Consider the following 6,043-nt stretch of genomic DNA (forward strand, 5'->3'; position numbering starts at 1 on the left):
AACGAAAAGAACGGGGAAGGCTGAAAAATAAAAAAGCTGACGAGCAGCTGCGCAGGGAATGAACCCCACCCCCCTGTGTCGTCTTCTTCACGACCCCCACCCCCTCGCGTATATCTTTTTCAAACCACCCCCGTTCTGCCCCTTCTTAAACCTAACAAAAGAATTCTAACGCCCAAAAGCTGAAAGAGAGAACGTTGAAGACGCAGCACCATACAGACCCCCCCTGTGCGTCATCGTCTTCAACCTTGCCTCCCCCCACCCGTTTCTGATCTGGTTTTCTTTTAACAAAAGTACAAAGCGACCACCCACCCTGGCGTCATCGTCTTCAGCACAACCTTCAGCCCCCTCTAAAATCGGCAGCCACACACACGCACACCTAGATGAACAGAGAGCAAACGATGACAGAGCGAGAAATTTCGTTTCAAAATAGGGAGTTCGATCGAGTTCGAGGTGTCGTTCACAGTGCAGTTATTGATCCTGTTTGAGCCTGATTGTTTGTCTCGAGTTTTGGGTTGTAATATTCGCTTGATTTCTGTCCTTGTATCACTAAAAATTTCATCAATTGAAAGTTTGAATTTCTGTTTCTATAGTTGTTGAAGTTCTATTAATTGGAAAACAATTTTCGACTCTTAAGCCTCATTTTGCTGCTGAAGTTTCGTTAATTCAAGCCCATTTCGAAGCTCGTGGGCGAGATTTGTTTGGAGCTGACGAGCGCGAGATGCCGGTCGAGGTTTAAGTTCGTGATTCCCGACCGGACTTGCTGCTGCTTCTTAGGACAGATTTCGTAGATTGGAAATTTTGCAGTCGGATATCTTGCCGCTGATTGTAGAGCAGTTGACGAGCTAAATTCTGTCGCAATACATTCAGTGAGGAAGCCGTTGCTGCTTACGTCGGAACCAACAGGGAGCCTTTGAAAGAATTGCCTTTCAGTCTTACCAATAAGGTATTAGACTGCATAATGACTATAAATTCTTGGTTTGGTATTTCATGCTTAATCAAGTTTTTGAAAGTGTTTCTGCCTAGTTTGAGGTCGGACTCCTGTCCTATTTCACTTATCTCCTTCCATCTCATGCTTGATTTTTAGATAATATGAATTGGTGATTATGTTTCTGTTACATTGCTTGATTATTAATGTTTGAATTATATGAGCAGAAACAAGTGAGATTCGGTATTTTAAGTTAGATTACCCACATAATTGGGCCCTGAGATTTGATTGTCGAAATTTGGTTTGAATTTTTGTTGCATTTGGGTTACTGTGGTAGTCATTTAAGATTGGGCTTTGGATTAATGTTGGGCCAGTGGAATAAGCTTTGGAAGGTTTGTTTAATTTTAAGCAATAACGTAGGACCTTCAGTTAAGTATTAGAATATGACCAAGGCTTCAACGATGAATGATCTATTATGCCTTGAACTCTTGTAGTTTGCTTTAGGTGCGTTAATTAAATAAATTATTATGGCTACGAGTACGGTTCCCGTGGCATAGTTGTGATTTGTAATATTCAAACTCGGGTGCGCATTTATGTGACCCAAATCCAAATCTCAACGATGTTAAAATATGTCAAAGACCACGGGTACATTTATATGACGTAGTTTGAGACGTGTTTTAATAACGTCGCAATTTTCTCTAAAAATGAATAAAGCAGTTAAGGCTAAAATTGCACCATAGGCTAAACATGTATTAAAATCAAGTAAATAGGCCAATTATAACAGTTAAGCGACCGTGCTAGAACCACGGAACTCGGAAATGCCTAACACCTTCTCCCGGGTTAAAAGAATTCCTTACCCGGATTTCTGGTTTGCGGACTGTTAAACAGAATCAACCTTTTCCTCGATTCGGGATTTGAACCGGTGACTTGGGACACCATAAATCTCCCAAGTGGCGAATCTGAATCTTTTGATAAATAAATCCCGTTTCGATTGTCCTTTAATTGGAAAAACTCCCCTTATACCCTTTTCCGGGGGTGTAGGTGTAAAAAGGAGGTGTGACATCTATAACAGTTGGCACGAGACTCAAATATGACAATCAACCCAAAATACGATAATACTTTCCAAAACACAAGGATAACAAATAGTATTCAATCAAATACGCGGTTTAACAGTCATACAGGATGGACTAAGTCACAATCTCCAACGGTGCACGACCCCATACTCGTCATCTAGCATGTGTGTCACTTCAAAGTAGCACAACGATGTAAAATTCGGAGTTTCATACTGTCAGGACAACATTTACAATCATTACATACCTCTATCCGGTCCAAACTCTAGCCTACGAAGCCTTTTCCCCTCGAATCGGCCTTCGGATGCTCCAAATCTATCCAAAAATAGATTTATACCATCAAACTATGCTAAGGGAGCAAAGCCCACTCGAAAATAACCAATTTACATAAAACAAATCTCGAAATTGACCAAACCCGACCCCCGAGCCAACGTCTCTGATTTCGATAAAAATCATAAAACTAGAATCCTTACACTCTCATGAGTTCATACATATCAAATACATAAAAATCCAACCACAAATGACCCCTCAAATCCTTAAATCAAAGTCTCAAATTCCAAGCCCTAACTCTCCAATTTTAGGCTTTAGATTCCACAATTTTCATGTTTAATTAGGTAGAAATCACAATAGGATCGAGTATTAAGTTCATAAATCTTACCTCCAAGTGTTTCCCTTTGATTACCTCTTCAATCCTTCTCAAAAAGCTCCAGAATCGCTCAAATATAGTGAAATGTAGACCCAAAATCGCAGAAGTGGTCATTTAAACATTCTGCACAGCTATTTAAATCTCGTCTTCGCGAACACAGTCAACGCCTCGTGTTCGCGAAGCATAAAATTCCCTTGAGCACTTACTCGTTCATCGCGAACGCGATGCCCTGTACGCGAACCCGAAGCTCCAACTTTTCAATCCATCACGAACGTGACACCTAGCTCGCGAACGCGAAACACAAATGACCTGGACCCAGCTGCTCCCATTAACTCTATGCAAACGCGACAATACCATCCCGAACGCGATACACACTGACCCCAGCCCTCCGCAAATGCGGGACCCCTATCGCGAACATGAAGGCCAACCCTCCAGCCTCACATCCTACCCCTTCGCGAACGTGAAGACCAAACGTCTGCAACACCAACAGTTGATTTTCTGCAACTTTTTCCCAACATAAATTGATCCGTTCAACCGCCCGAAACTCACCCGAGGCCCTCGGGACGTCAACCAAACATGCCAACATATCCCATAACCTTATTCAGACTTGTTCCAACCTTCGGAACGCTCAAAACAATATCAAAACACCAAATTAACATCGGATTCAAACCTAAAAATTCCAAAACTTCCAAATTCCGCTTTCGATCAAAAAGTCTATCAAACCTCGTCCGAATGACCTGAAATTTTGCACACATGTCACAAATGACACAACAGACCTACTCTAACTTCCGGAATTCCATTTCGACTCATATATCAAAATCGCACCTATCAACCAGAAAATGTCATAATTCCAATTTCGCCAATTCAAGTCTAAATCTACTCCGGACATCCAAAATACATTTGGATCACACTCCTAAGTCCCAAATCACCTGACAAAGCTATCCAAACCATCGGAATTCACATCCGATCCCTTTTTCATATAAATCGATATCCGAATGACTTTTCCAACCTAAGCTTACTCAAAAGAGACTAAGTATCTCGTTCCTTTCCAAAACCTCTCCGAACCCAAACCAACCAACTAGATAACACATAATGCAGTTGAACAAGATAGTAAGAAGAAGAAATGGGGGAAACAGAGCGGTGACTCATCAAACGACTGGCCGGGTCGTTACATATATATAGTAGTTAAGGATTATCTTTATTGTTCTTATATGAATACTATATCAACCGTAGTGAGTAATGATAGATACCAATGTTTGATTGTTCATATTATTCATATATGTGGATGCTCCTTTTTCCACATGGCAAACATACATATATTGATTGTTCTTATTATTCACATATGTGGAGGCGCCTCTTTCCACACGGCAAACACACATATATTGATTGTTCTTATACTTCACATATGTGGAGGCGCCTCTTTCCACCGGGTAAATATATAGGAACTGATTATTCTCTAAGTGTTGCTTCTTAATTTACCTTATACATGTTATATCTTGAGATTGCATATTAATACGATATATCTCTCGTTTTAAGCTTCTAGCTGGTAATGTTTTTCCTTTCTTTAGTCTTGTTCAGTTTATTATTTGATTTCTTGGTTAGGATTATTTTCATTCATTAGCTCTTTGCTTAATTAATGATGTTACTGCCCAAGTGATCATAAATATTTTCTTTCATTAGCTCTTTTATGAAAATTCATATTTGCTACACTTGTTGTTATGAAACGAACTCTTGCTTACATTTAGTTATTTTCCATGAAGGAAGAAATGCACGACATGAAGGAAGAAGTGTAGGAACTAGAACAATTGCGGCATCTTGGTAATGTATTGGTGCAACCAACCTTGGACTGAACATTTAGGATATAGCAAGGTGTGTCGAATCTATCCTACCTTCTCCGGTTTATGAAAGTAGTGCATGAGCTACGAGAATCCACAATCTTCAACATTTCTTTAGTTAACTTATGGTCTGATTTGTGAAAAGGTAAATTTTAATTGTTTTGAAGTTATTCTCTGAGTATCTAGGGAGCAAACATATTAAGGTAACATAGAGTTGTATTACTAGTTGGGTTTGAAACTATAGATATTTGCACAATGGTTGAATAGTGTTAACTTCACAAGTATATGTTCTTCATTTGACCGATATGTTTAGGCTCTTTCGAGGCTCGAGTAGAAGAAAGATTACTTGAATAGAGGGTTGTCTCAAACCCATAAAAATCTGAATAATTGGGAAAAAGTACTGTATTCATACATATTTTCTGAAATTTGTTAATATGAGTTCTTCATATTCAATATGGTATTATTTTACAAACTTGTATGTAAGTTGTAGCTTTGAATTAACAAGCAACTTTATACCATATTGCATAAAAACTCTTTTCTAACCAGGATTAATCATCTGAATTTCCAGATGGGAGCCATATTGTTGATTCAGCGTATTACACAAAATATTAACCATATTAAAGATTTCAATATGATATTGTATGGTTATATTCTTTTTAATTGTTAATTTTGTTTTGACTGTCTAGGAAAATACGGGTGATGCAATTGAACTAGTGACCACAATTATGAAGTGAATGATGAAGACTTTTTGAATAATTGTGATGTGTATTATTCATGTTGTCATGATACTTCTGAATGGAAATTACAATTAATTTTCAATATTTTCATTATTTTAGTAAAAGAAAAAAAAGAAAAGGAAAATCTGTAAAAAAAATCACGCCTTCCTATCAGCTTCAAATATGAATAGTGCTACCACTAAGAGTAATTGAGAATTTGTTTCTCTATAGGAGTTTACAATTATCACTTGCATTCAGATTAAAACTTTTCTTCCTTCAAAAATTTGAACCCTTATGGGGAACTATCTGTAACATCTTGTAAATTCGGATTAGGTGTGGATGTGTTAAATGAGTAAAAATGTGATATTTTAGACATGTGAAGTCCAATTGGGATGAGTATGGGTGGAAATAGTTGTTATAGAATCAAGACGCAGAGTGAGGTGCATGCGATTCGATAAAATCGATCAAATTTATAGACGATTGTTTTCTCCGCCAAATTTCATGGAATGTTGCTAGTAGTTTGATAAAACTCAAAGCATGAAAGTTGTTTCCCTTTGAAATATATTTTCAATGATATTTTGTGCAGTCCAAACGGATCTCTGTGCAAAAGGTTATGCACATTTTACTAAACATTATGCAGTACGCGCGCCCAGTTGTTCTGTGCACAACAGCACACCTGTGGCATTGCCACTGCCCTTGCTGCGCGTCCAGGTGTGCAGTTGGGCCTTCAGCTCTATGGAAATGCACTCAAGGGGTCATTTTAAAAGTCCTACCTCCAACTCCACACCCCAAACACGTAAAATTGCTCTAGAAATGGACGCTCTCAAGAACCCAACTTCCTCCAAGGTCCT

At 38.6% G+C, this 6,043-nt stretch overlaps 1 long non-coding RNA gene across 2 annotated transcripts; it reads left to right on the plus strand.

The window, feature by feature from the left end:
• Nucleotides 1-19: 19 nt before the first annotated feature.
• Nucleotides 20-5,772, plus strand: LOC107791813 (uncharacterized). Of its 2 annotated transcripts, XR_001649335.2 has the most exons (3): nt 20-943; nt 4,402-4,621; nt 5,163-5,772. It is a non-coding gene; the product is annotated as an uncharacterized LOC107791813 (long non-coding RNA). The 2 variants fall into 2 exon arrangements; XR_001649334.2 differs by lacking the exon at nt 5,163-5,772 and having other exon boundaries at nt 4,402-4,922.
• The last annotated feature ends 271 nt before the right edge of the window (nt 5,773-6,043 follow it).

Source organism: Nicotiana tabacum, chromosome 16 (genome assembly GCF_000715075.1).
Source record: "Nicotiana tabacum cultivar K326 chromosome 16, ASM71507v2, whole genome shotgun sequence".
In the NCBI taxonomy this organism is placed as follows: domain Eukaryota; kingdom Viridiplantae; phylum Streptophyta; class Magnoliopsida; order Solanales; family Solanaceae; genus Nicotiana; species Nicotiana tabacum.